The 24,792-nt window shown below is 40.1% G+C and overlaps 1 protein-coding gene across 10 annotated transcripts in view; it reads left to right on the forward strand.

Moving 5' to 3' along the window:
• The window catches only part of RBMS2 (RNA binding motif single stranded interacting protein 2), a 97,444-nt gene that overhangs the window by 855 nt on the left and 71,797 nt on the right, over positions 1–24,792 (forward strand). Inside the window, exons 1-3 of one of the 10 annotated variants that reach the window (XM_072746217.1) lie at positions 23,417–23,512; positions 23,765–23,787; positions 23,889–23,956. The gene's annotated coding sequence lies outside the window, so the exon portion shown is untranslated. Of the gene's footprint in view, positions 1–18; positions 349–23,408; positions 23,788–23,888; positions 23,957–24,792 lie in introns of those variants that run through there. The other 9 variants (XM_072746207.1, XM_072746209.1, XM_072746215.1 and 6 more) reach the window with 9 other exon arrangements.

Consider the following 24,792-nt stretch of genomic DNA (forward strand, 5'->3'; position numbering starts at 1 on the left):
AGGCTAGCCAATGAGAGCACGGCGGTGGGCCGGCCGCAGAGAGCCTCGCGAAGGCTCCGGGGCTGGCACCCTGCGACCGCGCGGCGTGCGGACGTTGAGGGCGGGAAAGCTGAGGCTTGGCGGTTGGCGAAGCCTGGCGAGCGCGCGGAGGACGCGGCCGCGCCAGAACGATGGAGTTGCCGGAGAGAGAGGGGAGCGGCGCCTCTCCGCACTCGGATAACAGGGAGCCCTCTTCAAGAGGCCATGTAGTGACCTTCAGCGTTCGAAGGCCAGAACCGAACACAGTAGCCCGCCGCGTGGAGCGGCATGGAGGGCAAATGAACGCCCCGTCCCCGGCACGCGGTTCTGGTGAGTTGAGGAGTCAGGTGGCCGGAAGACAGCCCAACCCGAAACAGCCCCCGGGCACCTCAGGGAGGGCCCCCGAGGCGGCCCCAGGGCACCCTGGTGGTTAACTGGGTTGCCTGGGCTCTCGATTTCTCTCTACCAGTTATTTGGTGGCGGTTCAGCACTTGCGTGTTCTTGACTGAGCCTCACACGTTTTGTAAACCTGCAAATGCTCCCAAAATTTTAGTCATTTTACTTGTTTACCCCTATATTCCTCACGGAGAAGTGGCCTAGAAAAAAGAACCTTGAAAACTAAGCACATTCAGGAATTTTTGTCAATTGCAACTAGGAAAACATTCATTTGTATCTTAGTGCCTCACACAGCTTTTATGTATATATTTTAAATATTTTATTTATCTACTCATGAGACACACAGAGAAAGAGGCAGACCCAGGCAGAGGGAAAAGCAGGCTCCATGCAGGGACGTGGGACTCGATCCCCGGTCTCCAGGGTCGCGCCCTGGGCTGAAGGCTGCGCTGAACCGCTGAGCCACCCGGGCTGCCTGGCATCCGTGTTGAATAGAAGCTCTTGTAATACCAGCTCTCATCTCGTGCTCTTGGTGTGCCAACTATTTTAGTCTATGGCTCCTACTTACCAGACTTCAAAGTAGTTATTGTTAGTCCCATTTGGAAGATGAGGAAAGTGAGACTCAGAAATGAGACTTCTTTGAATAAGGGAACCCCAGTTATTTAATATCAAGTCAGGAATCAGACTCAAGGCTCCCACTACGAGGCTTTCTCCATCCTAAACTCTTCCCAGAATTAACCCTTGCATTGAATTATCCCAGGAAACGACTCCATCCTTAAAGGAAGCATTTTAGGTGGAAGCATTAGGATACAGTACTGGGAATTGTCTAGAGGCTGGCTGTATCATAAGCTATCACTTTTCTTTTTACAATTAAAAAAAAATTTTTAAAGATTTATTTATGATATATAGAGAGAGGCAGAAGCAGTTTCCATGACGGGAGCCTGATATGGGACTCGATCCCAGGACTCCAGGATCGCGCCCTGGGCCAAAGGCAGGCACCAAACCGCTGAGCTACCCAGGGATCCCTACAATTTAAAAATTTTAAGTAATCTCTACACTCAACGTGAGGCTCGAATTTACAACCCTGAAATCAAGAGTTGTACAGTCTACCATCACTTTTGGTTCGGAGATTAAAATGAGCATCAGCGTAACTGTGGGAGAATAAATATCAAAACCATACTCTGGTATGTTTTGGGGGAAGGCTGTTCTCCTTTGCTACAGTTAGGGTTGGGAGGTTTATTTGGTTTGAAACCAGATGGAGTGACCTTTCTTTTGTTTTTGTTTGTTTTTCCTTGGGCAGTCATTCCCTGTCTACTGTCTCTCTCCTATAGGGACTCTCTAATTCAGGAACTCTACTTTGCCCTGGCTGCGTGGCTTTGCCCATGTCTTTAAGAAAAATCTGGTAGTATAAACTCAAGCCAGCATTAGTTTTACCAAATACAATAAGGCTAATCTTTTTTTTTTTAAGATTTTATCTTTTTTTTTTTTTTTTTTTTTACTTATTCATGAGAGACACAGACAGAGGGAGAAGCAGGCTCCATGCAGGGAGCCCAATGTGGGACTTGTTGGGGGATTCCAGGATCAAGTCCTGGGCCAAAGGCAGGCGCTAAACCGCTGAGCCACCCAGGGATCCCCTATGTTAGGGATTCCTAAACTACCTAGAAGTCATTTGCCTCCTTTATTTCCTACCTCTGCTTTTATGAATTAGCCTTAATTATAATGAGTAATGAAGTCCCCAATCTCTTTCTTCCCACTTCTCTCTGATTAGAGGAACTGGTTGGGCAGTGAAGAAAATCTGCCTGTAGAAGGGGAGGTTCTTTGCATAGAGAACTAGCTTCCAGCTGCCCTTTGGTCTTTGGAGTAAATTCTTCTTCCACTACAATATTGCTAAATTTGCATGAGGGTGGAGCATGAACTAGTGACTTGGGAGGCCCACAGTATTGTATAAAGTTTAAGGTATTTAAGAACAAATTTGTCATCCCAGGTGGTTAAGGCTTGGCAGTGTCAGATCTTTTTGTTTGTTTCTGATTTGAAAAGGACCCATCTAGTTAAATCTGTGCAAAAATATTGGCTAACTGCAACATGGTCAGCTAGAAATGAGGCTTTTCATAAAGTGAAAGATATCCTCTGTCATGTCTAATAGTAGGTTTTTAGGTCAGTCCCTGGTTGTACCAGAGTTGGTGTATAGGGGAGGATTGTCCTCAGTGATTTTGAGCCTTAAATCAGAAAAGCTAAATCCTCTGTGGTACAAAATTGGAAACTTGATGTTTGTGTTTGGGGAGTGTTTATTTGTCATAATTTAGAGATTCTCCTTGGTTCTGCTCTTTAGATTGTAGCTAAGATATGAATTAGTGCAAGTGAATGATTTCACATAAGCTTTTTTTTCCCCATAAATCTTTGTTCTGCTAATGTTACTGTTGCTGCATATATGCCTTCCTGCTTTAGTTTTTCCATTTGCGAAAGATAATCTCGTATTTTACTGGTTAAAAGATAAGTCCTGGGAACTCTGGACATAATCATCTTCCATGCGGTCAACAAATATTTGTTCTTTGGCTTATCCTCTGCCAAGCCTGGAGCTAGGGAATCCAGAAATTAAGGAAAAACAAACAAAATCAGTTTCTGACTATTGGAAGAAGTGAGAAAGCAGTGTTTGGGGCACCTGGATGGCTTAGTTAAGGGTCCGACTCTTGATTTTTGGCTTGGGTTGTGATCTCAGGGTTGTGGGATTGAGCCCTGAGTGGGGCTTCAGCTCAGCATGGAATCTGCTTGCCTTTCTCCCTCGTGTCCTCCCTCCCCCACCATCACATGCTTTCATGCTTTCTCTCAAATAAACAAACAAATAAATAAATAAATTAGATCTTAAAAAAGAAAGAAAGAAAACAGTGTTTAATATTCCCAGTGAAAGGGATCCCTGGGTGGTGCAACGGTTTAGCGCCTGCCTTTGGCCTGGGGCGCGATCCTGGAGGCCCCAGGATCGAATCCCACGTCGGGCTCCTGGTGCATGGAGCCTGCTTCTCCCTCTGCCTATGTCTCTGCCTCCCTCTCTCTCTCTCTCTGTGACTATCATAAATAAATAAAAATTTAAAAAAATATTCCCATGAAAAATGCTGAGATGAAGAGAAATGCAGAGGAAATATAAAGAAGGGGCACCTAACTAGGCTCAGGGTAAAGGGTAGCTGAGATAAAGGGAAAGGGACCTCAAGAAATGTTGGGTGATGGGAGCCAACTCTTAAAGGATGAGAAGTGTTTGTATGGAGATGAGGAGAAAAGTATTCCAGACAGAGCTCCGCAGTAACAAACATAGCATGAGAGAACATATGAGGGACTCTGGTCAGTTGTGAGAGTGAAAATTCAGTTGGGTGTGAGAATATGTGGATCAGTGAAGTAGAGCCTCATTATAAAGAGTATTTTATTTATTGGTTGATTGGTTGAGTAGGCTCCATGCCCGGCGTTGGACTTGAAGGGTCTCATGCTCTACAGACTGAGCCAGCCAGGTGTCTCTCACTGCATAAAGAGTTTTGAACGCTATGATAAAATTATTTACATCCTAAAGGCAACTCCATAGTCAATCTTCTTTCTAAGATGCTCTCCTTCACTTGAACTCACCACCTCATTGCTTCACAAAGAAGCCCTCAGTTTCCTGTCATTACGCTTCTACTCCATATCTGTTCCTCCAGGTGCTATAGAAGAAGAATCCTTCCACCACTTTCAGGTTAATCTCTCCACTTGCTTTGCTGTATTTTTCAACTTCTTTCTCTGTAATGAGTCCATCTTTCATCATTTAAATGTTCAAATCTTTGCTATCTTTTTTTTTTTGGTAAAGATTTTATTGATTTATTTGAGAGAGAGACAGAGGACAAGTGAGGTGAGGGGCAGAGGGAGAAGCAACTCCCTGCTGAGCAGAGAGTCTGATGCAGGGCTCTATCCCAGGACCTTGAAATCATGACCTGAGCCAAAGGCAGTTGCTTAATCTACTAACCTAACCCAGGCAACCCAAGTCTTTGTCATTTTAAGAAACAATCACAAATGTTATTTGACTCTTACTGTGTTTAATTAAATTAAAACATATCTCAGTTAAATTTTTTATTTATGATAGTCACACACAGAGAGAGAGAGAGAGGCAGAGACATAGGCAGAGGGAGAAGCAGGCTCCATGCACCGGGAGCCCGACATGGGATTCGATCCCGGGTCTCCAGGATTGCACCCTGGGCCAAAGGCAGGCGCCAAACCCCTGCGCCACCCAGGGATCCCAAAACATGTCTCAGTTAAGCAGCTTTATGCAATTCAGGTTTTGTAACAGCATTGCTTTTTTTTCTTTTATTAATTGTTATTTTTTTCTTAAAATGAGATAAATTGAGGTATTTTGTCTCTTCTCTGTATTTCTTACACCAAGTTTTTTGAAAAAGGCATTACACTTACCATTACACTTCTTTATCATTTCATTCTGTCCTGGATAGTGGTGAAACTAAGCTGCTGGTGCTATTGTGTTGCTTTGGGTTCATGGGCTTTAAGGGATTCACTGGAGCTGAAAGTTTAAATAATATTAGTCAAGGCTACTAAATATGTTAATATATTTAAGAATTGCTAAGTTTTCATTAGTAAGCGCATGTATTTGAATAGGATTTAGATTCTGGCTAGACTAGCACTCTGGTGCTGGTGCACATGTTTTGATGTTAGATCTTCACGGAGTAAATGAAATTTCATATGAATTCAGATGTATCTATGATCTATCCCATGTACGTTTCTAATTCCTGTTTAGTTTAACAATTTCAAAATTAATTTTATAGGACTGAAAAAATTCATACATAAGCATGTAAAAAAAATCTCAAGATACCATCACGCTGGTCAAATTTACAATGCCCAGTACACATTTTCTCTATTTTGCCAAATAATCTGTTCTGTAAATTGGCTGCTTTGATGGCCATAAGAATAGATTATAGCAAGTCTGGATCATTATAATATGCTAAGAGAATGTAGATTTTGCCAGGGTTCCTGAAGAAGATTTTAAAAAACTCTTAATAGATTAATGCTAATGTGAAAGAATTTGAAACTGAAAACAAAACAAAACAAAACAAAAAACCTTTGTGGGTAGTTGTGGTTGGTAATGTTTTAATACTTGTTTTTTTAACCTAAAGAACACGAAAGATGTTTTCAGTATCTCGTGTTACTATATGGTGAACAAAACCATTCTCTAAAAAACGAAAATTAATTTTAACCACATTCATCTACTTGAAAGCTCTGTAAACCATAATTTCTCAAGATTTTATGTAATTTGAAAATTTTTACATCATCCATTTTTGTCTGTCAATTTGTTAAAAGCTACTGTTATAACTCTGGGAAATTTTTAGAAAAAACAATTTTATTTATGTTTTCTTTTTCAAGTTTTTATTTATTTATTTATTTATTTTAATTTTTTTTATTTTATTTTTTATTTTTTTTTTTCAAGTTTTTATTTAAATTGCAGTTAGCTAACATATGGTGTGATACTAGTTTCAGGTGTAGAATTTAGTGATTCAGGGTTGCCTGAGTGGCTTAGCAGTTGAGCGTCTGCCTCTGGCTCTGGGCGTGATCCTGGAATGGGACATCTGGTCCCACATTGGGCTCCTTGCAGGGACCCCGCTTCTTCCTCTGCCTGTGTCTCTGCCTCTCTCTCTCTGTGTCTCTCATGAATAAGCAAATAAAACCTTAGAAAAAAAAGAATTTAGTGATTCTAAGCACTTAGAACATCCTGTGCTCATCTCAACAAGTGCCCTTCTTAATCTCCATCACCTAGTTAACCCATCCCTCTGGCTACCTCCCCTAGATAAAATAATTGTAGATTATCAGGCAATATGTGTAGTAATTACCACATAGGCAAGAGATTTTCAAAATTATGTATATTTATTTGCTTATTTGTTTTCTTAAAGATTTTATTTATTTACTTATTCATGAGAAACACAGAGAGAAGAGAGAAGAGAGAGGCAGAGACACAGGCAGAGGGAGAAGCAGGCTTCATGCAGGGAGCCGATGCAGGACTCGATCCCAGGCCTCCAAGATCATGCCCTGGGCCAAAGGCGGCGCTAAACCGCTGAGCCACCTGGGCTGCCCTACTTGCTTATTTGTATTTATTATTCCAGCTCAATTTAATTTAGGTGAAAAATCACAGAAAGAGTACAGAGTTACCAAATGAATTTATAATGTACTAAAATGATTATTAATATAATTGCTGTTTTATGAGAATTATTAAACACAGAAATTAGAAAAAAGTAATACACATTTTTTTCTGTGATAGTTACTGACAGTACTGGTACTTGATTTAAAATTGTTCTTAGGCAAACCTGGTGGCTCAGTGGTTGAGCGTCTGCCTTCGGCTCAGGGTGTAATCCTGTAGTCCCTGGATCAAGTCCCACAATGGGCTCCCTGCGTGGAGCCTGCTTCTCCCTCTGCCTATGTCTCTGCCCTTCTCTCTCATGAATAAATAAAATCTGTAAAAAAAAATAAAAATAATAAAATTGTTCTTAAATATTAGTTTTGAAAAAATATTAGTTTTGTTTGCACAATTCTCATGTATTTATAACAGAATTAAAATGATTTAAAAACTAGGAAACTGGGCATCCCGGGTGGCTCAGCAGTTTAGTGCTGCCTTCAGCCCAGGACATGATCCTGGAGACCCGGGATCAAGTCCCACATCGAGCTCCCTGCATAGAGCCTGCTTTGCCCTCTGCCTGTATCTCTGCCTCTCTCTCTCTCTCTCTCTCTCTGTGTCTCTCATGAATAAATAAATAAAATCTTAAAATAACCTGGGAAACTCTATAGGATCATATTGTTTAACAGAATTTTATTACTGAGCACAGAAGCTCAAGCAGGGGGAAAATAGAGGTCATAAAACTTATCAATTAAAAGTTATTGCTGGGACTATTTTACAATTTTATTTACTAATCTGAATTTTGGTTCAAAATTTAGAGGGTACAAAAGGCAATATAGTGAAGTTACCCTTTTATCTGTTCCTAGCTACCCACTTTATGCAGAAGCAAACATCATCCGTTGTCTATATACCTTTCCTTTATATATTTTATCCGTATCTAAGCAAATATATTTTTCCTCTTTTACACAAATGGTAGCATCCTTTAAACACTGTTTTATATTTTTCCTTAAAAAAAATTTTTTTAGGGCAGCTCGGGTGGCTCAGTGGTTTAGCGCCACCTCAGCCCAGGGTGTGATCCTGGAGACCTGGGATCGAGTCCCACGTCAGGCTCCCCGCATGGAGCCTGCTGCTCTCTCTGCCTGTGTCTCCACCTCTCTCTCTCTCTCTCTCTCTCTCTCTCTGTGTCTCTCATGAATAAATAAATAAAATCTTAAATTTTTTTTTTTTTTAGGGACACCTGGGTGGCTCAGCATTTGAGCATCTACCTTTGGCTCAGGGCATGATCCCGGAGTTCCAGGATCGAGTCCCACATCAGGCTCCCTTTGCATGGAGCCTGCTTCTTCCTTCTATGGCTATGTAGTATTTGATTATCTGGATGTATTATTAGTATTTTTAAAGTTCCTTATTGGTAAATATTTGTGTCATTTCCATCTTTTGTTATTATGAGTGAATTTATTTCCTGGTTTGCTTGGGATAATCTCAGCTATGCCAGTTGTTCTAGCTTAAATATTAGTAGTGCCCTCTTTCTTTTATAACAGTATCCCAATTTGGACAATTATGGTTAGCCTACGTATTACAGTGCTGCAATTAATAATATTAAATATCTTGTCATTTTACAGGTTTGCAAACATAACTGTAAGATAAATTCCTAGAATTAGAATTCCTGAGTCAAAAGGTATATGTGTTTGTAAGTTTGATGTTGCCAAATTGCTTTTATTGTTGGTCAGACCATTTTCTAGTCTCACCAGCAGTATAGGAGAGTACTTAGAGACACAAAGAGAGAGGCAGAGAGAGAAGCAGGCTGCTTACGGTGAGCCTGATGGGGGACTAGATCCCAGGACCCCTGGAACATGACCTGAGTAAAGGCAGATAGATGCTCAACCACTGAGCCACCCAGGTGCCCCAGGAGAGTACTTGTTTTTCTGCCCTTCTCAGGTGATTATCACTTTTTAAAAATGTTTCCCACTCCAATTGGTATAAAATAATTTCTAAGTGTTTTAATTTTAACTTTTTACAAATTATGAGTTGAGCTCTTTTTGTATGTTTAAGAATTATGAATTATTCATATATTTCTCCATTTTCTATTCAGTATTAGAATTTTGATACTGATTTATAGGAACTCTTCATATATTTTGGAAATTAGCCTTCTATAAGATGAGCTGCATGCATTTCCTCCCCTCGTCCTGATTTCTTATTTGACTTTTGGTTTTCCTTTTGTGGTTTTTGCCATGTAGGAATTTTAAATCATTTTTCCCCTTTTTTCCTTTCTTTTTTAAAAAAATACTTATTTATTTAAGTAATCTCTATACCCAACGTGGGGCCTGAACTTAACAATCCCAAGATCAAGAGTCACACACTCTTCTTTTTTTTTTTTTTAAAAGATTTATTTATTTATTCATGAGAGGCACACAGAGAGGCAGAGACACAGAGACACAGGTAGAGGGAGAAGCAGGCTCCTTGTCGGGAGCCCGATGCAGACTCGGGACTCAATCCTGGGACTCAATCCTGGGACTCCAGGATCACACGCCTAGCTAAAGGCAGAGCTCAACTGCTGAGCCACGCAGGCGTCCCAAAGAGTAGAAGTTTTGTAGTTTAAACATTTATACAGAAAATAAATACAAATGGTTTTATGTGGGAGTTCTATGAAACTTTCAAAGAACAGATAATCCTAATTTTATGTACTTTGTTCTAAGAAATTAGAAAAAAAGGGAAACTTCACAACTTTTCTTGTTAAATTAATATAACCTTGTTGTTGTTTTATCTCTACCCCTAATATCTGGTTAGAACTTATGACCCCAAGATCAAGAGTTGCATGTTCTATTGAATGAGGCAGCCAGGTGCCCTTAAATTAGTATCACTTTAAAACCAAACCACACAAGGACAGTATGAGAAAAAATAAATAAAGGTATAAATGTAAAAGTAATAGGACCTATATTTATGACCCAAGTAGAATATATCTGAAGGATGCTAGAATGCTTTAATATTGGAAAATATGCATAATTAACCCCATCAACGTATTAAGAGAGAAAACCTATTTGATCCTCCCGGTCATTGAAGGAAAAGGATCCGATAACCTTAAATGCAAATAATATGCATAATTAACTACATCAACAGATTAAGAGAAAACCTATTTGATCTTCCTGTTCATTGTAGAAAAAAAATCTGATAACATTAAATGTGCCTGTTCATCTTCAAAGCTCTTAGCAAACTAGACAAGAAAAGGAACATCGTAATAAATCCAATAAAGAGTTTATTGGGGAGTTCCTGGCTTGCTCAGTCTGTAGAGCATGTGACTCTTGATATTGCATTGAGTTCAAGCCCCATCTTGGGTGTACAACTTACATTAGAAAAAAAAAAAAGTTTATCAGGGAATAGGGCCAATATCACAATTTCTGTTAACTAGTTTACTGGACATATTACTGTCCAATAAGAAAAAGAAAGAAATGGTATAAAGATTATAAGAAACAAAATTGTCATTCACAAATGATATTCATTAGGAAAATCCAAGTGAATCTACAGGTAAATTGTTAGGGCTAAAAGGAGAGTTCAGGGGCACCTGACTGGCTCAGTCCATGGAGCATGTAACTCTTAATCTCAGGGTTTTGAGTTTGAGTCCCATACTTGGTACAGAGATTACTTAAAAATAAAATCTTAAAAAGAGAGAGATTTCGACAAGATTGCTAGATAAAAGATGAGTGTCCAAAATTTAGTAGTGTTCCTATACTGAGTAATTATACCTATTTTTTAAATTTTTTTTTATTATTTATTTATGATAGTCATACAGAGAGAGAGAGAGAGGCAGAGACACAGGCAGAGGGAGAAGCAGGCTCCATACACCGGGAGCCCGACGTGGGATTCGATCCCGGGTCTCCAGGATCGCGCCCTGGGCCAAAGGCAGGCGCGCCAAACCGCTGCGCCACCCAGGGATCCCCTATACCTATTTTTTAAAAGCTACATTTATGATAGCATTAAAAACTGAAAAGTGCATATGAATAAACCTAATATAGGATGCATAGGAATTTTATAGAGAAATTATTAAATGGAAAGGTATACCATATATTGCAAACCCTAGTGTTTGTATCAGCAGTACAAACCTATGATCCCTGGCTCCTAATATTCATGCCTTTGTGTAAGCCCCTCCCCTTGAGTATAAATGGGACCGGTGATTTCCTGCTCACAAATAGAATATGGCAGAGGTAACTGTGCCTTGTTGGCTATAAAGAAGCAAGCAACCATGTTGTGAGCTGCCCTCAGGAGAGGGCCACATGGCAAGGAACTGAAGACCACCCCAGCCAACATTCAATAAGAAACTAAGCCCCTCAGACCTGGAAGGATCTGAATGCTACCAGAAATCAAGCTGATCCTTCCCAGCTTGTGCCTCATGTGAGAGCTGAGCCTTGGACAACACTTTGATTGCAGTCCAGCTAAGCCATGCCCAGCTATCTGACCCATAGAAACTGTGCGATAATAAATGTGTTGTTTTGCACCCCCTAAGTTCGCAGTAATATTGCTATACAGCAATAGATAACTAACACACCATGTTCAGTGGAGGAAAACATTCAATATTAAAAAGATGGAGGGGATCCCTGGGTGGCTCAGCGGTTTAGCGCCTGCCTTTGGCCCAGGGCATGAAGTCCTGGAGACCTGGGATGGAGTCCCATGTCGGGCTCCCTGCATGGAGCCTGCTTCTCCCTCTGCCTGTGTCTCTGCCTCTCGCCCTCTCTCTGTGTCTCTCATGAATAAATAAATAAAATCTTTATAAAAAAATTAAAAAAGATGGAAACTGTCTCCAGAGTAATTAATTTATCATAATTCCAATGAAAATCTCAACAGAATTTTGCAAAGAATTTATAAGAAACCTAAAAAAAAAAATCTAGTTTTTTGAAACCTAAAAAATTAAAAAAAAAAATTTACTTATTTATTCATGAGAGACACAGACGAGAGAAGGCAGAGACACAGGCAAAGGGAGAAGCAGGCTCCATGCAGGGAGCTGGATGTGGGACTGGATCTCCGTTGTCCAGGATCACACCCTGGGCTGAAGGTGGCGCTAAACCGCTGAATCTCTGGACTGCCCCCCGGACTGCCCCCGACACTCTTGTCTTAACACCAATAGCACAGTCCTTTTTTGCTTTAGCTTTTAGTAAGCTTTTAAATCAATTAGCGTAAATCTTTTAGCTTTTTTTTTCTTTTTTTTCTTTCTGAACTCTTCAAAATTATTTTGGTTCTCCTAGGTCCTTTGCCTTTCTATCAGTTTGTCAGCTTCTACAGAGAAGATTTTGATAGGAATTGCATTGAAACTATGTATATGTCAATTTGGGGAAAATGACCATTTTAACAATTACTTATTTAATTTCTCTCAATGTTTTATAGTTTTCAGTTTACAAATCTTACATTTGCTTTGTTAGATTTATTTCTAAATATTTAATTCCTTTTGTTGCTATTATGAATGGAATTGTTTTCTTAATTTGTCTGCTTATTGCTAGTGTATAGACATACAGTTATTTTTGTATATTCATCTTGTAGCCTGTGACCTTGCTGAACTCATTATTCTTTTTTTTTTTTAAGATTTTATTTATTTATTCATGAGAGACAGAGAAGCAGAGACATAGGCAGAGGGAGAAGTAGGCTCCATGCAGGGAGCCCGACATGGGACTCGATCCCAGGTCTCCAGGATCAGGCCCTGGACAGAAGGCAGCGCTAAACTGCTGAGCCACCCGGGCTGCCCTGTTTCTTTCTATTTGCTAATTTTCAGAATAAGTTGGTTCCATAATATCCTCTAAAGGTGATTAGTTAGACTTTTAAAAACTTTTATGAATTTATGAACTTTAATACTTTTGATGTGTTTACATTGTTGATAACTTTTTAAAATTTTTATTTATTTATGATAATCACACACAGAGAGAGAGAGAGGCAGAGACATAGGCAAAGGGAGAAGCAGGCTCCATGCACCGGGAGCCCGACGAGGGATTTGATCCCGGGTCTGCAGGATCGCGCCCTAGGCCAAAGGCAGGCGCTAAACCGCTGCGCCACCCAGGGATCCCCTGTTGATAATTTTTTAAAAATTTATTTTAATGCTCAAGTTGTCTTACCTTTATTTATTTATTTATTTTTAAAGATTTTACTTATTTATTCATGAGAGACACACAGAGAGAGGCACAGACACAGGCAGAGGGAGAAGCAGGCTCCATGCAGGGAGCCCTATACGGGATCGCGCCCTGGGCTGAATGAAGGCAGCGCTAAACCTCAGAGCCACCGGGGCTGCCCTTGTCTTAACCTTTAGACACTGGAAGTTCCCTCAAGTTGACTCTTGAATCTTTTGACACAACGCTAGTACTTTTTTTGTTTTGATGGTTGACATTTTTTTATTTAATGTAAAAATACTTCACACTTTTTACAATAGGAAAATGTTTCTTTTATGAACAATTAAATGAAAACTATCTTAGGACCCTATAGGGCTTTTTAAAGTTTTATTTATTTAAATAATCCCTACACCTGTGGGGCTCAAACTCAGACACCTGAGATTAAGAGTTGTATGCTCTTTTTTTTTTGTTTTTAAAGATTTTATTTATTTTTTCATGATAGACATAGAGAGAGAGAGAGAGGCAGAGACACAGGCAAAGGGAGAAGCAGGCTCCATGCAGGGAGCCTGACACGGGACTTGATCCCGGGACTTCAGGATCGTGCCCTGGGCCAAAGGCAGGCGTTAAACCGCTGAGCCACCCAGGGATCCCCCCCCTTTAAAAAAAAAAAAAAGATTTATTTATTTATTCATGAGAGACACACAGAGAGAAAGAAGCAGAGGGAGAAGCAGGTCCCATGCAGGGAACCCAATGTGGGATTCAATCCCAGGACTCCAGGATCATGCCCTGCACTTTGGCAGGCACTGACCCGCTGAGCCACCCAGGGATCCTAAGAGTCATATGCTCTTTTAACTGAGTCAGCCAGGCACCTTATAGGATTCTTAATGTACACTAGGTTTGATGCATATCTTAGAAGATAAGACATTAACTTGTTAGGATCATTTGGGTACAACTGAAAATAAGAAACAATAATTTAAATTTTAAAAAATATTTTATTTATGGGGCAGCCGGTGGCGCAGCAGTTTGGCGCCGCTTGCAGCCTGGGGTGTGATCCTGGAGACCTGGGATCAAGTCCCACGTCAGGCTCCCTGCATGGACCCTGCTTCTCCCTCTGCCTGTGTCTCTGCCTCTCTCTCTGTGTCTATGAATAAATAAATAAAATCTTTTAAAATATTTTATTTATTTATTCATGAGAGAGACAGAGAGAGAAAGGCAGAGACACAGGCAGAGAGAGAAGCAGGCTTCTAAGGGAGCCCTATGTGGGACTTGATCCCAGATCCTGAGATCAGGCCCTGAACCAAAAGGCAGTCACTCAACCGCTGAGCCAACCAGGTGTCCCTTATTTTTATTTTTTATTTTTAAAAATTCATTCATGGGATCCCTGGGTGGTGCAGCGGTTTGGCGCCTGCCTTTGGCCCAGGGCGCGATCCTGGAGACCCGGGATCGGATCCCACGTCGGGCTCCCGGTGCATGGAGCCTGCTTCTCCCTCTGCCTGTGTCTCTGCCTCTCTCTCTCTGTGACTATCATAAATAATAATAAAAAAAAAATTAAAAAAAAAAATAAAATAAAAATTCATTCATTTTAAGAGTACAATTTAATGACTTTTTGTAGATTTACAAAGTTATGCAACCATCACAACAGTCTAATTTTTAAAAATTAATTTCTATGCCAAATGTGGGGCTTGAACTCATGACCCTGAGGTCAAGAGTTGCATGTTCTACTGACTGAGTCAGCCAAGTGCCCCTAATTTTAGCTTATTTTTATGTTCAACATATTTTAGTAAGTTGATGATAGCGAGTCTACATTAACATATAAAGAAAGAAATTTGCCATTAGCCATTTAAAATTTAATGAGTTGCCTCAGATTCTCAAGCTGCAGGTTATTTACTTAGATTTGTAGTAAGGAATACTATGGGTTTGTTAAGACAACTACTGTGTTTACAAAATATTTAATTTGAAGATAAAAAGATGGATTTGTGATACACAGAGCATAGTACAGTGTAAATATCATGTATATATGAAAAAATACTGCATTGTAAAATGTTTTATAATCATTGTCCAATTTGGCTCTCACAATAATTCCTGAGAGAAACTATGCCCCTTTTGTGGAAGGGGAAGCTGATGTTTTAAAAGATTGAGATTTCGGGATGCCTGACTGACTCTGTTGGTGGGACATGTGACTTTTTATCTCAGGGTTTAAGTTTGAGATCCACATTGGGTGTGGAGATTACTTAAAAATAAAAGTATTGAGGGGTGCCTGGGTGGCTCAGTGATTGAACGTCTGCCTTCGGCTCGGGTTGGGGTCCTGGGATTGAGTCCTGAATCGGGCTCCTCAGAGGGAGCCTGCTTCTCTCTCTGCCTATGTCTCCTCTCTCTCTGTGTGTATCTCATAAATAAATAAATAAATAAATAAATAAATAAATAAATAAATAAATAACCTCTTTTAAAAAATAAAAGGATTGCAGTTTTCCTGTTTAACACAGAAAATGGTAGAGCTGGCTTTAAATTTCCAACTTCTGACCTACCTATGTACAAATTCTATGCTTTGTTTTCTCTTTATTTGCTAAAGGTTGCATGACCTATATTACCCAGGAGGCGGCAGTGTTATCTTAATGTTCATTGGGAATTCATTTTTCCCATTGGAGGTACTTAAATGCAAGTGAAAATTGTATTCTTTCAACTAATTCTTCAGTGTAAATTATGTTTGGGTGTTAAAGATAAAAAGGTTAGTAAAGTTGGTGTCTACTTCCTAGGAGCTCACAATCTGGGTGCAAGAAATGGGGCAGCCAAGCAGAATTAAATCCTACTGAAATTTTGTACAAAATGCCATAAGAATATGAATTTATGACAGACCTTTTTAGTGTCTTTTTAATGTGGTAATGGAAATATAGTTTTATCTAGCACACAGATGAGAGACACAAATAAATTCAGGCTTTCTGACTGCATAATGGTACAAAATGATCAATAAGAGGAAAATAATGTATATTGTGAATATAAAGGAAAACCTCCTAGCTCTCCTAACTTACTATTCCATCACTGTCAACACTATTTTCAGCGTTTTTTTTACATAATTTGTTATTGTACATAATGCTGCTATAAACACAGGGGTGTATGAATCCCTTTGAATTAGTGCTTTTGTATTTTGGGGGTAAATACCCAATAGTATAATTAGTGGATTGTAGGGTAGTTCTATTTTTAACTTTTTGAGGAACCTCCATACTCTTCCCACAGTGACTCTACCAGTTTGCATTCCCACGAACAGTGCATGAGAGTTCCTTTCTCCACATCTTCATCAGCACTTATTTCTTGAATTTTTTATTTTAGTCATCCTGACAGGTGTAAGGTGATATCTCAGGGTGATTTTGATTTGCATTTCCCTAATGATGAGTGCTACTGAGCATCTTTTCATGTGTCTGTCCAATGGCTATAGTTTTCTACAAATCTTGTTGTTTCCATTATAAGTTTATTCCCAGAAATATTGTCCATTATGCAATTTAATAGTAGGCTAAAATATTGTTCATCACTGCTACTTGAGATAAAGAGCTAGTTTGAGGAGAATTAGTTGAACTTTCACCTCTGGAATCCTAGGCTTATTCTTTTATTACTTGTGACCCCAAAATACATATTCATCAGAATTTTTATTTTTTAATTAAAAAAATTTTTTAGGGCAGCCTGGGTGGCTCAGCAGTTTAGCACTGCCTTCAGCCCAGGGCGTGATCCTGGAGACCCGGGATTGAGTCCTGCGTCCGGCTCCCTGCATGGGCCTGCTTCTCCCTCTGCGTCTCTCTCTCATTCTCTCTCTCTCTCTCTCTCTCTCTCTCTCTCTGTGTCTCTCATGAATAAATAAATAAAATTTTAAAAAATGAAAAAAAAAAAGAAAAAAAATTTAAATGTAGGTTCCACACCCATGTGGGTACCTGAATTCATGACCTTGATTGAGATCAAGAGTCTCATGCTTCACAGACTGAGCCATCCAGGGGCTCCTGTCAGAATTTTAAATTTTATAGGCAATCAGATTGGTGTACTAAGGAATTTGAATTGAGAGACAGAAAGTCTGGAGTCTGGTGTCAGTTATGCCCTTATTTGACTGCCATGACCTTTGCAAGTGAGTTCACCTCTTTAGGTTTTGTTTTGTTTTGTTTTTAAGATTTTATTTTATTTATTTGAGGAGAGAGAGAGCAGGAGGGAGGAACAGAGGGAGAGGGACAGGCCAGGCAGACTCCACACTGAGCACGAGCCCATTGTGGGACTCAACCACATGACCCTGAGATCACGACCTGAGCCAAAATCAAGAGTGAGACGCTCAACAGCTCAACCAACTGAGCCACCCTGGGCCTCTCTAGGTTTGTTTTTTATCTGAAAATGAGAGAGGAGAAAGGAAAAGAACTGTGCAGTTAATTAGTATTCTGACTCTGTCATCCTCACAGTCTCACAGTTTTTGCGATGTTAGATTTAACTGTTTGAAATTGCCAGTATTCATCTATTTGAAGATATTCATATTCGACCTAGAGAAACAGCCATTTCATTTGTGCAACATAATTGTTAAATTCAGTTGTGGTCCCTACTGGGATCATCTGAGCTATTTATTTTGAGGATAGCTGAGGCCAACTAAAATTAATGTGTCAGATACAGGGGATCCCTCTGTGGCTCAGCGGTTTTGTGCCTGCCTTTGGCCCAGGGCGCGATCCTGGAGTCCCGGGATCGAGTCCCCCCATCGGGCTTCCCGCATGGAGCCTGCTTCTCCCTCTGCCTGTGTCTCTGCCTCTCTCTCTGTCTCTCTCTCTCTCTCTCTCTCTGTGTGTCTATCATAAATAAATAAAAGTAAATCTTTAAAAATAAAATAAAATTAATATGTCAGATACAAAGGAAATACACATTTAGAAGATATAATATTATCATATAATCGATGTAGTCCATTCTGGATATGCATAGAATCCAGTCTAGTCTATTTCTACATTATGCTAATTTTCTGGCCCAGTGATTTTAGATGATTCGATTCCTGTATTTCTTTAGTGTCTGGCAAAGGAAAAATCTACTTGAAAATTTTGGTAGGCTATTCCTTACAGTAATTTTTGGCTGAAAGTATCTGTTGCTATAGAAGAGAGTGTACTCTAAGCACTGATATCCAGAGTGTGAGGTAAATAATTCTTCAGACTTGTCTTTTTCCCTGTTTTTCAAAGGACTGACTCAAGGAGTTAAGAAGCCAGACTTCCCCAATTTATAGTTTTAAGCCCATTTTGCATCCATCCTACATCAGAAGGATGTGGGGCTAAACTATTCCTTGTTGTTTGACGCAGCTCCTTGAGGAAGCTGATGTTTAAATAAACTCTTTTTTTCTCTTCTTCCTAAGGTATTACCTCATCTTTTTACCATGAAATAATCAACTTTTTGGTATCTTTCCATTATCTAGTCTTTGGGCACAAAAGTTAATCAAAGGGAGGAAAGATAATCCACAAGAGAATATTAATAGCTGGGGTGGGGGGCCGGCAGCATCCTTGGTCCTAACATATCTTGTTGAGATTTCTGAACCAAATTCACTAGCAAACTGTCTCTGTCTCACTGCTTTCATATGCATAGTGCTACATCAGCCTGGCTCCAGTTGAATGTCTGTCTAGGGTCTAGCACATCTGCAGGTAATACATTCTTTTGGGTTCTCCACCCTGATGTGGAGAGGCTGATAGTTGCATGCAAACATCTTTCATTATACAAATCAGAGTTGATCTAGCCCCAGCTCCTTTACTTGAGGCAGTTATTTAAAAGTGTTTTTCTGGAGAAAAAAAAAAAAAAAAAAGACTATCTTGAATCAGAGGTGCAGTTGTCTCTCTCCAAGACAAGTTTCTAAAAACTCCTATTTTACTTTTTCCCCTCAAAACAACTCTTGAGTGCTGGGCCCATGAGAATCAAGAATTTGAGAGGCATTGACTAGATCTAGGAAAATACGGGCAATATAATGGGCAAAGGAGATGGGCACGAGTGTCAAACACACTGAAGAAATAGATTTCTTCCTCCTCTTCTGTGTCTCCTGAATCTAACCATAGAACTCTATTATATTCTCTATCACTTCCACAAAATTCCATAACCTCCTTTAAAAATATATTTACCAGAATAAAGGACGTAGTTTGAGGTCTTGTTGGTGCTCTTTGACATAATTAGCTGTCAGCATCAGTTCACAAACCTAGGTCATTTTACTTCTATGGCCCTGAACTTATTAGACAGACTATAAAAACCTAGGTTTTGTGTTAGCTCACATAAAATAAAATTTATTTAACTGGATTCTTCTTTATCTCCCTTCTATATGATAGACTGTCTACCTTATTTTTATATTTTTTAAAGATTTTATTTTTAAGTAATCTTTATACCCAATGTGGAGCTTGAACTTACAACTCTGAGATCAAGAATTGCATGCTGTACTGACTAAGCTAGACAAGTAACCCTACTTTATTTTATTAGCACAGGAAAAATAAAGGTTTTATTTATTGATTTTTAATATTTTATTTATATATTTGAGAGGGAGAGAGAGATTGAGCACGAGCAGGGAGGAGAGGGAGAAGCAGGCTTCCCGCTGAGTAGGGAACCTGACATGCGGCTCAATCCCAGGGTGAACCCTAAAAGTTTTAATTTTAAAGCTGACAACTCCAAAGTTTTAAGACTGAAAATTCTATTTTAACATTTTTATTTTTAAAATTAAGACAATTTTTTTAGAGGCGCCAGGGTGGCTCACTCTGTTAAGCGTCTGCTTTCGGTTGGGGTCCGCGGTTGAGCCCTGCATCTGGCTCCCTGCTTGGCAGGGAGTCTGCTTCTCCCTCTCCCTCTGCCTCCTATTCCCTCTGCTTGTGCATGTGCATGCTCTCTCTGCCTCTGTCTCTCTCAAATAAATAAATCTTTTAAAAAACTTTTAAAATATATATTTTAAGTAATCTATATCCAACATGGGGCTTGAACTCATAACTCCAAGACCAAGAGTCATGTGCTTTACAACTGAGGCAGCCAGGCATCCCCAAAAACCTTAATTAAATCAGTATCTTGGGACTCCTGGGTGGCTCAGCTGTTGAGCCTCTGCCTTTGACTCAGGGTGTGATTCCAGAGTCCTGGGATCCAGTCCCAGGTTGGGCTCGCTGCAGGAAGCCTGTTTCTCCCTCTGCCTATGTCTCTCCCTCTCTCCTTCTTTGTGTCTTTCACGAATAAATAAATAAAATCTTTAAAGAAAATCAATATCTTAAAAAAAATCAGTATCTTTAAATTTATTAGAATACATAATATTTTCCCAGATCACACGAGCATGAAATCCATTTGGATTTAGTTTCTATTTAATTTTTGAGAATTAGGGATCCCTGGGTGGCGCAGCGGTTTGGCGCCTGCCTTTGGCCCAGGGCGTGATCCTGGAGACCCGGGATCGAATCCCACGTCAGGCTCCCGGTGCATGGAGCCTGCTTCTCCCTCTGCCTGTGTCTCTGCCTCTCTCTCTCTCTGTGTGTGTGACTATCATAAATAAATAAAAAATAAAAATAAAAAAAAAAAAAAGAGAATTAAAAAATAATTTTATTTGTTTATGAAAGACATAGAGAGAGAGAGGCAGACACAGGCAGAGGGAGATGCAGGCTCCATGCGGGGAGCCCGACGTGGGACTCCATCCCTGGTCTCCAGGGTCAGGCCCTGGGCTGAAGGCTGAGCCACCGGGGCTGCCCTATTTTTGAGAATTTTTATGATTACTAAATATATGTCAGTGTAATTCTTTTTTTTTTTTTTTTCCTTTTTGGCTTCTTCAATGTGGCCTCTTCTCTACCTTTAGTAATGGAGCTTATTCTTCCAGTCTTCAGGTCAATTTCTGGGGTACTCAAGATGATTTGATAATTACCTAGTTGTATTTGTGGAATGAGCAAGCCTAGGGTCCTCCTACTCGGCCACCATCTCCCAATTTCCTTATGTACTGTCTACTTTTAGAGAAGAGAAGTGTTATTAAATCTTAGGATTCGGGGCAGCCCCAGTGGCACAGCGGTTTAGTGCCGCCTGCAGCCCAGGGCGTGATCCTGGAGACCCTGGATCGAGTCCCACACCAGGCTCTCTGTATGATGCCTGCTTCTCCCTGTGCCTCAGCCTCTCTCTGTCTCTATGAATAAATAAATAAAATCTTAAAAAAAAAAATCTTAGGATTCAGGGAGGCCTGGGTGGCTCAGTGGTTGAACGTTTGCCTTTGACCGTGGTCCTGCGATTGAGTCCTGCATTGGGCTCCCTGCATGGAGCCTGCTTCTCCCTCTGCCTGTGTCTCTCATGAATAAATAAATAAAATCTTTAAAAAAATGTTAGGATTTATGAAAATCTCTTTTTCTCTTTTTTTCTAGATCTATTTCTATTTCTTAGAGTAGTAGGACTCTAGGGAAATGGGAGCTGGGGTGTCCAACCTAGTGAGTTTTGATTCTGTAGTTTTGTTTACTCTTTTTCTAGAGATAAGAGATGTTCCACCAATTTCCATTCTTTTTTTTTTTTAAGATTTTATTTATTTATTCCTGAGAAAGAGAGCAAGGGGTGGGGGGGCGGGCGGGAAGAGACACAGGCAAAGGGAAAGGCAGGCTTCTGGCAAGGAGCCTAATGTGGGACTGGATCCTGGATCCTGGGATCACGCTCTGAGCCGAAGACAGACGCTTAACAGCTAAGCCACCCAGTGTCCCAATTCTTCTTCTTCTTTCTGCTTCTTCTTTCTTCTCCTTTCTTTATTCTTTTTTTTTTTTAATTTTTTTTTTTTTAAGATTTTATTTATTTATTCATAGAGATGCAGAGAGAGAGAGAGGCAGAGACACAGGCAGAGGGAGAAGCAGGCTCCATGCAGAGAGCCCAATGTGGGACTCGATCCCGGGTCTCCAGGATCACGCTCCGGGCTGCAGGAGGCGCTAAACCGCTGCACCACTGGGGCTGCCCTTTTTTTTTAATTTTTATTTATGATAGTCACAGAGAGAGAGAAAGAGAGGCAGAGACACAGGCAGAGGGAGAAGCAGGCTCCATGCACCGGGAGCCCGATGTGGGATTCGATCCCAGGTCTCCAGGATGGCGCCCTGGGCCAAAGGCAGGCGCCAAACCGCTGCGCCACCCAGGGATCCCCTCCTTTCTTTATTCTCCTTCCTTCTTCTTCTTTCTCCTTTTTAAATTTTTGTTTTATTATTTATTCATGAGAGAAACACGCACAGAGAGAGGCAGAGACATAGGCAGAGGCAGAGGGAGAAGCAGGCTCCTTACTGGGAGCTGGATGTGGGACTTGATCCCAGAATCCTGGGATCATACCCTGAGCATGAAGGCAGATGCTCAACCACTGAGCCACCCAGGTGTCCCTGTTCCACCAATTTCCAGATCAAAGATAAGAATTTCTGAATGATCAGATTGTTTGCTTATAGAATATAGAGAAAAGAAATTGGATGGGTGATTCCTGAAACTTCTTATCTAGTATTTCCAGCTATAAAGTTTAGCTTGGGGCAGCGGTTTAGCACTGCCTGCAGCCTGGGGTGTGGTCCTGGAGATCCGGGATTGAGTCCCACATCAGGCTCCCTGCATGGAGCCTGCTTCTCCCTCTGCCTGTGTCTCTGTCTCTGTCTCTGTCAATCTCTCTCTCCGTGTGTGTCTCAAATAAATAAATAAATAAATAAATAAATAAAAAACAAAAAAAATTAAAAAAGAAAGTTTAGCTTGCCTAGTTCTAGTATAAACTTTGGAATGTAATTAAAATACTAGTTTTTTGAAATGTTTGCTTCAAATCATCCAATCTGGATTATACAATACCCACAGGGATACACACTGGGAGATAGTAGAGTAATTAATCAAAATGGAGCTCATATCTATTTAGTGTTTACCAAATGCCAAAGACTTTCCTAAAGCTTTATTTTTTTTTCTTTCCTAAGGCTTTATCTGTTTTATTTTATTTCCCTACAATTTTAGGAAGTAGATATTATTTATTTACCATGTTTTATAAATGAGAAAAGATTCAGACGTGTGAGATAATTTTCTGCGTCATTCGGGTTTGTGACAGGACTGAACTAGAACTTAGATTTGATTCCAAAGGCTAATGAAGTAGGTATTATTTCCATTTTGCAAATGAGTGAATTAGAGATGTTAAGTACCTTGGCATAAAGTCACGTAAGTAATAAGTAATAATGGTGTCAGCATTTGAACTCATGTTTGTCTATCTCTAAAACTCATGGATTTAACTATTTTAAATTCTTTTTTTCTTTAAAATTTATTTATTTTATTTGAGAGACAGAGTGCATGAGTGGCAGAGGGAGAGGGAGAGGGTCGCGACTGGATTCCACATTGAGCTCGGAGCCCCATGCTGGGGAGCCCATGACCCTGAAATCATGAGCTGGCCAAAACCAAGAGTTGGGCACTTACTTAGCCGACTGTGCCATTCAGGCATCCCTAACTATTTTAAATCCTAAAATATCACTAAGCATTAAAGATTAAAGTAGGAAAACAAAGCACATGGAGAATGTTACAATTTTTAAAAAATTAGGTTGACTGACATAAATCCCGTTATAAATCAGGTCTTAGAGATTAAGGTTTTTGTTTCACATTGTTAGGCTAAGAGAGAAAAAAATCAGCTAAGGGCCTTTTAAATGGCAAGGATAACTTGGCATATAATGAATGAGAATCTCTGAGGGCAGAAAAAGGACTTAAAAAAATATGGTAGCACTGAGAGATGCCTTTAGTATTTTATTTATTACATTTGGCTGCTCTTCCAGTCTCTGTTGCAGTTCCCACAATGAGGCTGTTCCCACCCTTCCTGTGTCCCTTGAACTGAGCAGGCACTTCCTGTCCTATTGGAAATGAAAGTTAGAGATTGGGGCTGGTATGTGGTGTGTGTATGTGTTTACTCTGCAGATGGTTAGTGCTGTCCGTCCCATTATCATAGCAAAAGGTGACCAGAAAACTGGAATAGAGACTGGGACTTCATTTAAGGGAGGGTTTGGGCTTAATGTTTGCTGTGGCAAAGCAAACAGGGTTAATTTATGTTTTAAGAGAATATCTATGATGGCACAAGGTGACCTGAAGAAGGGATTTGAAGGCTTTAATTTTACATCCCTGTTTCATTTGGATTGGTAGGAAGTTACTGGGTTCATTCTTGAATTTTTTAGTTTCCTACAAATTTCTTATTAAGTCTCCTTCACAGGACATTACTTTGAAACTTTAGAGGTGAGTGTTGTCTCAACTGTGTTAGGTTCTTCTTCCCTGAGAACTTTGTATTTTCTTCTCTATGAAGCATATACTTTTTAAAAATTATTTTTTTCCCACAGCTGAGAGACAACTTGAAGCAAACATTCCAACTCTGTGAACTTCAGTTTGGGCGTAAATTCCAGATTTGGTGAGTGACTCTTTTTTTTTTTATTTTTATTTATTTATGATAGTCACAGAGAGAGAGAGAGAGAGAGAGGCAGAGACATAGGCAGAGGGAGAAGCAGGCTCCGTGCACTGGGAGCCCAATGTGGGATTCAATCCCGGGTCTCCAGGATCACGCCCTAGACCAAAGGCAGGTGCCAAACTGCTGCGCCACTCAGGGATCCCTGGTGAGTGACTCTTGATTGTTTCAGCTTCATGGACCTTGAAGACTAGAAAATGGTGGAATGAAGAGTCAAACAAGATAGCTTACAGTTGTTGAAAAAATTGCTAGGTAGGCAGTTTTATCTCCGTAAAGCAGAGGGAAAAGAAAAGAAACCACTAGACACCAAATTTCATGACCTGGTCCAGTTTGATATTTCCTTCATAAGTATGAAATCATGCCTGGGGGAATCTGAAAAGGAGTGAGAGGCATTAGCCCATCAGTGTGACCCAAGAGGAATAGAACTATCCAGGGATCTGAAACTAGTTACTTCCTATATTCTGTCTCTGCTCTTTGGTGAGCTCTTCTGTTTATTCCTTCTTCATGCATTAAGATCGCTGTAAGTATAAAGTGTGGGGAAAGTCCTGAATTCATCTCACATGTTCTTTCTCAATGTAGTTAGTTGGCTTCACATGTTCTCTGAGGCAGTGCTCCTAGTGGCCCTTTTAAAATCAAACTTGAAAGCTTCTTCTAAATCTTATAGCTCTAAGGGAAAAAAAAATCCTCGGTGTGTTTTCAGGAGAATCAGAACTTGTTCTTATTGGAAAAGGAATGGAATTGAGAGGAGTAGACCTAAGAACTTTTCTTTTTGCTTTAGCTAC

Source organism: Vulpes vulpes, unplaced genomic scaffold (genome assembly GCF_048418805.1).
Source record: "Vulpes vulpes isolate BD-2025 unplaced genomic scaffold, VulVul3 u000000674, whole genome shotgun sequence".
NCBI lineage: Eukaryota > Metazoa > Chordata > Mammalia > Carnivora > Canidae > Vulpes > Vulpes vulpes.